This window comes from Colossoma macropomum, unplaced genomic scaffold (assembly GCF_904425465.1).
Source record: "Colossoma macropomum unplaced genomic scaffold, Colossoma_macropomum, whole genome shotgun sequence".
Classification (NCBI taxonomy): domain Eukaryota; kingdom Metazoa; phylum Chordata; class Actinopteri; order Characiformes; family Serrasalmidae; genus Colossoma; species Colossoma macropomum.
Window position 1 is genome coordinate 7,067 of NW_023495498.1, and position 10,876 is coordinate 17,942.

Below are 10,876 nucleotides of genomic sequence, written 5' to 3' on the forward strand. Positions count from 1 at the left end.
ATTAAAGCTGCTGAGGTTAAGGGTTTAGTTATAGATGTTAAAGCTGCTGAGGTTAAGGGTTTAGTTATAGAGGTTAAAGCTGCTGAGGTTAAGGTTTTGGTTGGTGAGGTTAAAGCTGCTGAGGTTAAGGATTTGGTTATAGAGGTTAAAGCTGCTGAGGTTAAGGGTTTAGTTATAGAGGTTAAAGCTGCTGAGGTTAAGGGTTTAGTTATAGAGGTTAAAGCTGCTGAGGTTAAGGGTTTGGTTATAGAGGTTAAAGCTGCTGAGGTTAAGGGTTTAGTTATAGAGGTTAAAGCTGCTGAGGTTAAGGGTTTGGTTATAGAGGTTAAAGCTGCTGAGGTTAAGGGTTTGGTTGGTGAGGTTAAAGCTGCTGAGGTTAAGGATTTGGTTATAGAGGTTGAAGCTGCTGAGGTTAAGGTTTTGGTTCTATATAGAACCAAGGACACTTAAAGAACCCGTTGCATGAGCAGGTTTATCCAGATGCTCGGTATGAAAATCAGCTATTAAGCCAGGATCCAAAATGTCTCGTAGAGATACCCAGCACGGTTTCTCTGGGCCATCCCCCTCCCAGTCCACTAAGTACTGGAGCTCTCCTCCACGCCTCCGTGATTCCAGCAACTGACAGACAGCATACACAGGAGCTCCGTCTATCTCCAGAGGGGGTGGCATGACATCAGGCATAGCCTCAGCCAAAGGCCCTAAAATGACAGGTTTCAAAAGGGATACATGAAATGAACGTGAAACTCTAAACGAGAAGGTAATTTTAATTTATATGTCACTTCATTTATTCTTTTCAGTACTTTAAATGAGCCGATGTACTTCGGCTGGAGGTTTCTACTTCCTCCATGGCTGAAACCACACATGATCTCCTGGCTGGTAGACGGGCGTTTCTTCTCGATGGCGGTCCGCTTGTTCCTTGTTGCGCTGAATGGCGACCTTGATTCTTTGATGTGTCTCCTCCCAAACTCTCTCACTCCACTGCATTCAGGCATCTACAGCAGAGACATCTGAAGTCATACCAGTTTATTGCGCTTGAGGGGGCTGATATCCTAATATACATGGGAAATGGGATATACCAGTAGCCGAACTAGTAAATGAATTCTGAGCTATCTCGGCCCATACGAGAAAAACTGTTGGGTTGTTATGACAAAATACACCTACAAATTTACATAATTCTTGATTTACACGTTCACATTGTCCATTGGATTGCGGATGATACCCAGATGTTAAACTGATGGGAGCTTCTACATGTTCATAAAAGGCTGTCCAGACGTAAATTGTGGGCTTCGATTGGACAGGATCTTCTGGGATGCCATAAACCTAAATACTTGGTTGAACAAAGCCTCAGCAGTTTGACAAGCTGTGGGAAGTGAGGTAAAAGGAATGAATCGTGTGTCACATATCAGAGACAAAATCCAGAGCTATATGTGACCATGGTCTGATGGGTATAGGCAGGGGTACATGCTCGCTGGCAGGCAGAGTTTTAGGGGTCTTACACTGTGAACAGGTGGAGCAAGATGCTACAAAAGAATGACTGTCTTTATTCATTGTTTCCCACCAATAGTGGTTAGAAAGTAATTGCTGAGTGCACCTCTCACCCCGGGTGACCCGTAGTGAGGGAAGAAAGAGCGCAGGTAATTAGTCTCTCGAGTGATAACAAAAACATATGATCTCCTTTGAAATACATAAAGAAGACAGAAGTGCAGTCTGTCCAGGGAAACCATGACAACAGATGGATCTGCATTCCACATCCTACTTCACCTGTGATCACCAATAACATAACGTACACACACTATGTGTAAACATGAGTGCATCAGTGGATTTCTGGGCATGTTTTATCCTGATCTGTTAACTCTCAACACCCGAAACCAAGCTGAGCTCGGGTTTTTTTAACAGTTATCAAAATCCAAGAGTTTGATTCAGACAGCATTCTATACAATATACGATTCAGAAATGAAAGATGAATACATTCCACATATATTTTGTGTGTTATCCTTTTGCTTTTTTGAGGCAACTTTTCAGAGTTTCTGAGTGTTAGAAAAATAAAAAAGAAAAAAAATATGGTATGGAAAATGGTACAGTTATGCTCCTTAACTCAAAGTACTGAAGGTGTATCCATGAGGGAGCCATGCCAGTTACCTTCCAAAATGTCTAAGAAGTAGTCAATATGGAAGGAGGGGTAAAACAGAGCCTTAGTTGGTTCTGGAATGAAGCTAGAAAGACTTCATCAGGGTCACACAGGCCCAACACAGAGCAGAGGCATCTATTGTTCTTCTACTGTTACATCTCTTTTTATTCATACAGCAGGTAACTGTGCAAGACTTCCAGTTGCTGTTTTTATTCATGTGTCTGGTGCTGGTTTGAAGCTGATTGGCTAAATGCTGACAGATTAAGTCAGTTCATACAAAACATTACTCTGCATCATTACTCATAAATCATACATGCATATATGTATTACATATTATTAGACACTCATGTCTGTCTATCCATTTGCATCATATATATTCATTATATAAACAATATATTTTGACAAATATGGGAAAAGACACTTTATCTTTTTTATTCTGTCATTGATACAGGCAAGAAAAGCGGCTATAGCTGACATAAAGCTAAAGCTGAGCAAAGTGGCTGCATTTTTGTTTAAATTATATTTTTTAGCCTATATTAGCATATTAGCACATACTGAGACAAATCTATAGCCAAAATGTTAAAACATAAATAAAATGGACACAAAATGTTGCAGCTCCCGTGGTGGTTTGATTTTTAAATGGGACCAAATGGATTTTCTTAAAATGTGTTACCGAGCCCTGGTACAGGTAAAGGTTGAATATAACATTTACCAGCTTGTATAGGATGTGAAAACAGCACAGTCATGCACGTGTCATAAGCAGGTAATAGGATCAGTGAGTTTGTGTTGTAATTAAAAAGACAAATACACTGACAATCAGATCAGATGAGATCATTCACAGCATAATCTCTTTCCTTTCTAAATCATAACCACAACAGAAATATTGCTCTGAGAAAGTAACAGTGCAGGTTATCTTCCATGTACATAGTATATGCACTTACATTTAGTGATCTCAAATGCCCTCTGGTGGCCAAACAAAGAATTCTAGACCAATTTTAAACCTACCTTTTTAAAGTAAAGTCTAAGAAAATGTTATTTTAAAACAATTAAATGTGTATCTAATATCAAACAAGTTATATGAGAAGCTTCAATCAGGTTTTTGTTCTAACCATACAGAAACAGCATTGGTCTGTTTGTTGTGAATGGCTCAGTGCTGATGCACAAAATCCTTCTATTCCAGTCTTATTGGATCTTAGTGCAGCTTTTGATACCGTTAATCACAAGATTCTAATCCACCATTTTGAATACTGGGTAGCCCTCTCAGGCACAGTTTTAGAGTGATTTAAATCATATTTAGTTAATAGTCAGTTCATGGTTTTACAGGGAAATCATTCTTTACTCCACAACGTTCAGTTTTAGCGTCTTTACTTTTCTCTTCATACATGTTACCTCTAGGTGATGTCATTAGGAAACAAAATATAAATTTTCATAGCTATGCTGATGACATGTAATTATACACTTCCATTCCTTCTGATGATCAATACTCTGTAGACAGGCTGATCAGCTGCATGTGGCAAATTTTCTATTGTGGATTTTTTTTTTCAAGAGGCAAAAATGAGTCACTGTAGCGTTGAGTCTCCCATCAGTCCAGTAAGTTTATCTGAAAATTGTCTCATTCCATTGGCAGATCATTTTGCTTATTTCAAGCAGAAGTATCTGCATTATTTCTTGAAATAAGTGAAATGATCTGCCAATGGAACAAGACAACTGCAATTACTTATTATATATTATTAACTAAAAATGTCTGGAAATAGGGTGAATAATCTTGTGTTGAGAGTTGCAGGATGTAATTTAACAAAGCACCAGAAGAGGGAGGCAGTGCCTATTATAAGACATCATTCAGTTCACTGGTCCTACTGGACCCCTTTTGGAGTTGTAGGAATCACACTGAGCTCTTTCTTACAGGACTGATGCAGGTCAGACAGACTGTCTTCACTGTGCAGGTATATATTTGTTCATTTTTTAACTTTTCATAACTGAATGTTTTAAAATAGAATAATAAAATAAAAAGCCTGGACACAAAACAAGTTCAATGCAATTTAAAATGAATATTAAATATGGATTCTGGTACAATTATGTTCCCCAACTAAAGGTACTGAGGACATCACAATCACAAATGTCTCAACAGCACTAACTAAATACACACCCACATGAAATAACCCTGACTTCCCACTTTCAAAACAGAACAAAAAACTGCTTCATAGATTTACATAAACGAGTATCTGCCTTAATGCCAAGCTATTAGCATTTCTAACATGACAGTGCTGTGTTTGATAAAGCATTGCTGTTGTATGAACTCTAGTGCTGGTGTTTCAATGGAATTAATGTATTCTGAGATGTTTCTCCAGTTTTTAAGTACACTCTAAAAAGTAATTCAGATGGTCTTTAGCCAATACTTAAATATATGCAGTGTTGTAAGATAAAAAATCAAGTTATAAGACATTGCCAGAGCTTTTATTTGCAGTTGTTATTTTATTGAGTTCTGGTGGCGCACAAATTATAAGTGTTCAAATTATATGTTTCAACATACTAACATGACTCACCTGAACTTAATAAAATTGATTAAATAATAAAGAAAAAAAATCTGTTTCTAGCAACTTAATTATTTACATTGTACAACTTAATTTTCTCAATTGTTTGAATTCGCCCTGCCCACATGGATAAGCTGGAATTCCCCTGCACATGCCTGGTCCAAAGTTGTCATGGCACAAATGGCACAAAAAAGGAGAAAGCTTTTCATAAGCATGGTGAGGGTTCTACCCATTACAAATATTTATAATCCATATAGCTTGGTGTTTGCTTTTGTGACATGAAGAACTCTGCCCGCTTTGTGGCTATGTTGAAGGTCGGTAGGCAGGCACTAATTAGCCAGCTAGCTAGCCAGCCAGCTTTTCTTAGGTCTGTCATAGACCATATTATAACCATTACAAACCTTTTTTATGAGCTATATAGCTAAGTATTTGACATGAATAACTCTGCCTGCTTTGCGGCTGTGTTGAATGTTAGTAGGCATGAACCACTAAAAGGGGGAGAGAGGAATAGTGAGTGAGTGCTGGGCAGATTAGCTAGCTAGCTAGCCAGCCACCTAGTGTTAGCTTTTCTGGCATGGATCGACATACCAATAGGTGTTATATCTGGAGTAAAAAGGGATAATTTCATGGCTGAAAATAGTTGTATTTGCATTGGCATTGAATTTCCCTGGTGAGCTAATAAAACCTTGTTTTCTGTCTTGTCTACCCTGCAATGTTTGTGTAGCAAAAGCCGTGATAAAGATTGCCATCACTGTGGTGGAGGGAACCAAAATCCTGGAGGGTTTGATATCACCAAATCCTGTGCTTTGCTGATGAGGGATAATACATGCACTTCAGTTGTTTCACTCTCAACAGAATCAAACAGAGACTCATATCTGTCTTGTAATTAAATACTTTAGGCCAAATTCTAAAGTAACTTTACTTTAGTGTCTTTCTTTTTTTATTATTTCAGTACAATGTGATGTGAAATCACTGTACAGAATAAAAGTAGTCGTATTGTCTAATATTTGCTCGTTTTTACTTCATTCAGAAAGACTGACATTACGGGGAAAGAAGCATGAGTTGGCTGAGAAAAGATTCAGTCCAATGCAAGGAGCTAGTCAACAAACATTTAAATTAATCGTTAGAGATATTAGGCTACAATTGTATTTTTAAATGATTATAATTTTAATTATATAATATAATTTTTTGTATTCATTCAACTTAATATCTGTTCATGTTCATGTTCATGTTACTTAAAAATGCTTTTTACTATGACTGAAAAGCTAATCCACCAAACTTAAAATATTGTGTTGGATCAGTGTAATTCTTACAGTTTTTGGTCCCACTTTATATTAAGTGTCTTTAATAACTGTGTAGTTACACATAAATAACATATGCAACAACACTGTAACTACTGATAATTTAGGCAACGTTACAAAAGGATTACAGAAGTACAGCCTATGTACATATGTATCAACTTCAGTTTTGCCTCATGTAATTACAAAAATATATATTTTTGATACACAACAGTTCAGAAGTCTTTTCCAGCAGTTAAAGGAAGTATTTTTTACATTACATTACATTTCTTTTACATAATCACTGTGGAATAACTGTGTTGTAGCAAGGCAGCTTTCTGTAATTACACTGTACATTTATAACATCTACACAGGAACTTTCCTGTAGTGCAGTGTTAAAGTTACACTATATAATAAGTGGACAGTTCCTGTGTAGTTATTATGTAGGTACAGTGTAATAAAGGAGTGGTAATATAGACATTGCTTTGGGGAAATAACATACATTTAATTAATGTCCCAAATGTTACATGTTAAGATAAGGGGACGTCTGCTGTTCTGTCACATTACAGAATGGTTTAAAGCTGAAACTGGTTACAGTGACACAGCACTAGCAACATAAATGCTAGCTAAATGTTAGGAAAGCTGGCAGATACAGTATAAGTAATGCCTTAATGTAAGTTATTACATTCTTCTTTTTACGGCTGACTTCCGAAAAAACTGTCTGATTACAAATGCAATTACATTTATGTTATAACCCTTGTGTAATTACATGAGGGAGAATAGGCTGTTACGACTTGTGTAATTACACGAGGCAAAACTGAAGTGATACACTTGTGTAATAACATAAGGTGTCCTTCTGTAATCCATCTGTAATAGTGACTAAATCATTAGTAGTTACATTGTTGTTGCATATGTTGTTCATATATAACTACACAGTTATTAGAGACACAATATAAAATGGTACCCAGTTTATCTTTTGTGAATTTTCTCATGTGTGTGAATAGTCATTCACCATTTTAACTGAACTACCTAGAGTCATCATATATTCCCATCTCTTTCACCATTCAGTCACAACCTACCCAGTGACTTCGTGTCTCCTAATGGAGTTTGGCTACAAGCTGACTGTGGATTAACTGGATTCTTTTAGTCTCAAATGCCTTGTTATGTCTGTGATGTCAGTGCAGCTCACAACAACTGCCAGCTGGTTCTCTGTAGGAGGGGCTCATACAGAGGAACAGGAGAAGAAATGAGAGCTTCAACAGCAGGAAGATGAAGACTGTAATGTAACAAAGCACCACAAGAGGGAGGCAGAGGCTACTATAAGAGTGTCATTCACTTCACTCTTCCACAATCTGGACACCTTCTGGAGTTGTAGGAGTCACACTGAGCTCTTTCTTACAGGACTGATGCAGGTCAGATAGGCTGACTTCACTGTGCAGGTAAATTTTTATTCATTATGGTACATCTAGGGTAAATGTACCCTCAAAGTACAACAATGATCTTAAGGTCCAACGGAAATAAGTTTTCTCAGGGGAAAGGCTTTGAATTGGACAAGAGTCCAAGGCAAGCTGTATAGAATCTGTGCAATTTAAAGAAAATGTATTAAAATTGATTTTGTTATAGTTAAGCTCCCAAAAGAACTGAACTGAAGCTGTACCCTTGAGGATACCACCCCAGTTTCTACCTGAGAGTTTCTTTGGGGAGGTTTCTTAGGCATAGTGTCCAATACGTTAAGTGGAATGGAGGAAAATCTATAAAAAGAGAAATTCTTTTAAGTATTTGGCATTCGCTCCTGCAGATATGAGTATTATGCGAGTATTAGTATTTTGTGCTGGTTTAGGCTCCTACACCCACCTCTGAACCTGATCATGAATAGTGTCTGTGTTTGTTTTGATGCTGCTTCCGCAGGTGGAAAACAGAAAATAGAGACACTTATCATCTATGCGTATACCCGTTTAAATTTATCCGATCAGGTCACTGATGCTTGGCCAAAGATTTGCTCTACAATGCATAATCAAACACAAGTCATTGTTTTACTGCTTGTCCTTTGTCATTTACAGTGGCTTGCAGTGCAGGAACAATGAGCGTTTGTAAAGAGTAACATGTTAAAGCAGCAGATTGTGCAGACAGTAATAATTATCACAGGAAAAAAATGCACTCTGATGTTGAATTACCTCATGAATTAATGTGGTTCAGTTGCCTGAATTCAGGTAGAGTTGCATTTCAAAACCAAACTACATAAAAGTTTGACAGGCCCCATCAACCAAGGCAGCTCCAACAGCGCCTCCCAGCTGAAATTGAGATTCTGATTGGCTCTGCTGCTCAGTTTTACTGTGCCTGTTTGTGCTGGTCAGCACGTAATGCAGTTTAGGGAAAGAGGTTTTTATGTTTGCGTTCTGAACTCAAAAAGTGGTGGGGTATCACAATATTTTGAAAAGTGGTGGGTCAAATGCCCACTTGTATAACAGGAAAAAAATAAAATAAAATAAAAAAAAACAAAGAAATTTCAGGAAAATCCATTAAACACAACATGCAGAAGCAAATGAACTGTTATAACTATGTAAAAGTTTAAGTTTGAAAATAAAAATAATAATAATTCTTACTCAACCATCTTTCCTCCAGTAAATCACATAAACAAAAAAACTTATACATAATGCAAAAAATGTCTACTCATAGAAAGCATAAAAAGATTTAAAAGAGGATAAAATGTTACAGTCATTAAGTGGTGCTCTCTTGTTAGCTCTTTGTTCTAAAAAGCTGTGCAGACTTTGATGACAGTTCAGCATATACATTTATGTGTAGATGTCTGCTATTTCCTGCTTTCCTATGTCCTGTCTGTGCCCTGCAGTGGATCCGTTTCAGACTCTTCCCCAGCCTGTGAAGAGAACAGTGTGATGATGAAGATATCTGTATGTTCTCTACTGCAATGCTGTACTACACTGATGTAGATGTTACCTGTGTTTAATGTACAAGGCAAGTGTTTGCCGCCTCATTAGTCAGAATGGAGAGTAGCCGTATCAACGCTTTGATCAGCGTCTGATCTGCTCAGCAGAGTAGTTATCACAGCGAGCTTTATTGCTTATTGATTACAGTGTGATCAGACTCTCATAGCTGATTGGTTACTGTTGTATATTTGTAGTTTATCTATGAACAGAGTTTGATGATGGATTCATTTACTTGTGTAGGTGTCTGCTGTCTCCCGCTTACCTGTGTCTCATCAGTACCCTGCTCTACCGCGGTCTGTGAAGAGAACAGTTTGATCATTAGGAATATCTAGTTGTTCACCATTGCAGAGCTGTGCTACACTGATGTAGATGTTACCTGTGTTTTATGTGCAAAACAAGTGTTTGCCGCTTCATTAGTCAAAATGAAGAAGACCAGCGTTAAGGTTTTGATCAGCGTTCTCTCTGGTCTGCTCAGCAGAGGAGTTTATCACAGTCAGCTTTACTGATTATTGAGTACAGTGTGATCAGACTCTCACAGCTGATTTGTTACTGTAGTTTATTTGTGAACAGAGTGTGTTGATGGATTAATTTACGTGTGTAGGTGTCTGCTGTCTAGTGCTTTCCTCCGTCCCAGCAGATCTCTGCCTTTCATCCATTTCAATATCGCCCCTCCTCTATGAAAAGAACAGTTTGATCATGAGGATGTGTAGTTGTTCTCCACTGCAGTGCTGCACTATATTGATGTAGATGTTAACTGTGCTTATCTAATGTATGAACCAGTGTTTACTGCCTCACTAAACAAAATGACGAAGACCAGCATTATGATTTTGAAAAGCATTCAGAGTAGTTTATCACAATGAGCTTTACAGTGTGATCAGACTCTCACAGCTGATTTGTTACTGTAGTTTATCTGTAGTTTATCTATGAAGGGAGTTTGATGACGGCTAAACATGTGTAGGTGTCTGCTGTCTCCTGCATACCTGTGTCCCAGCATTTCCCTGCTCTGCCACTATCTGTGAAGACAGTAGTTTGATCATAAGGATATCTATTTATTCACCACTGCAGATTAAAACACGCCTTGGATGGAGAACTGACCTGTGGATTGGGTGTTCCACAATGTCCAGAGCATTCAAGACTCAGTATTAGAGCTGAGCACAAGAAGAGGAGAACAAAACCAAACCCCTGGAACAAGATAACACAGATCTGCAGTGAGGAATTCTGAATACCATCACAGTGCTTGCATTTTCAGCTAACATACACTCTAGACAATCTATTTTTTTGGAAAGGTTTCTGAGTTCACACATGTTTACAAGATCTACATGAACAAAAGTTCACAAACTTTTGCAGGCGTTAAGTAAATATTTTATCTAAATTTGGCCAAATTGATAAAGATATCAGAATCATTAGAGTATGCCACCTAGAACATAATTATCATTTCTTTCTATGCATATTATTCAGATTTGTTTCTGTTAACGGTTATAATTTTAACTACTAATTTTATTGTATTTTCTGTCAATTCTGTAAAAAAAATGTTTTTAGTTGTACAATTTGAATGAAAATAAGAAAGCTCAGAGCTTGAGATATGCACATTATTGTGCTAAATATTAAGGTGTCACATGGTAATAAGCAATGTAAAATAGCAATACTAACCAACCAGGGCCAGCGCTAAAGACGAGCCGGAGTTGGTGCTGTTAAATGAGACAAATTGTATCCCGTGCTCACAAGAACTTGGTTGTTACCACATGAAGTCATTTTTATTAACCTTTACAGTGTAGCTGCTTCACACAATCTTCCCCTTTTCACTGAACAACACAAATGAATGAAGTGTTACAGTCTTACTACAGTCAATGTTTTACAGTTTTTTTTCATTTGGGCACAAAAAATGAACAAAGCATCACTCTCTGACAGCTTGGTTATATTTGTTACTGTGTCATTTCTACACCATTCAAGGAATGAACATGAGGTAACCTTCCAATTGAAGTAATCTAGAACTGA

General features: G+C 37.5%; 1 long non-coding RNA gene across 1 annotated transcript; it reads right to left on the reverse strand.

Annotated features, from left to right (window-relative positions):
- Positions 1-7,642: 7,642 nt before the first annotated feature.
- LOC118802224 lies at positions 7,643-10,635 on the reverse strand. Its single transcript, XR_005006636.1, has 6 exons — positions 10,532-10,635; positions 9,977-10,063; positions 9,862-9,894; positions 9,475-9,555; positions 9,144-9,176; positions 7,643-8,811 (listed from the first exon to the last, which is right to left on the reverse strand). It is a non-coding gene; the product is annotated as an uncharacterized LOC118802224 (long non-coding RNA).
- Positions 10,636-10,876: the final 241 nt, after the last annotated feature.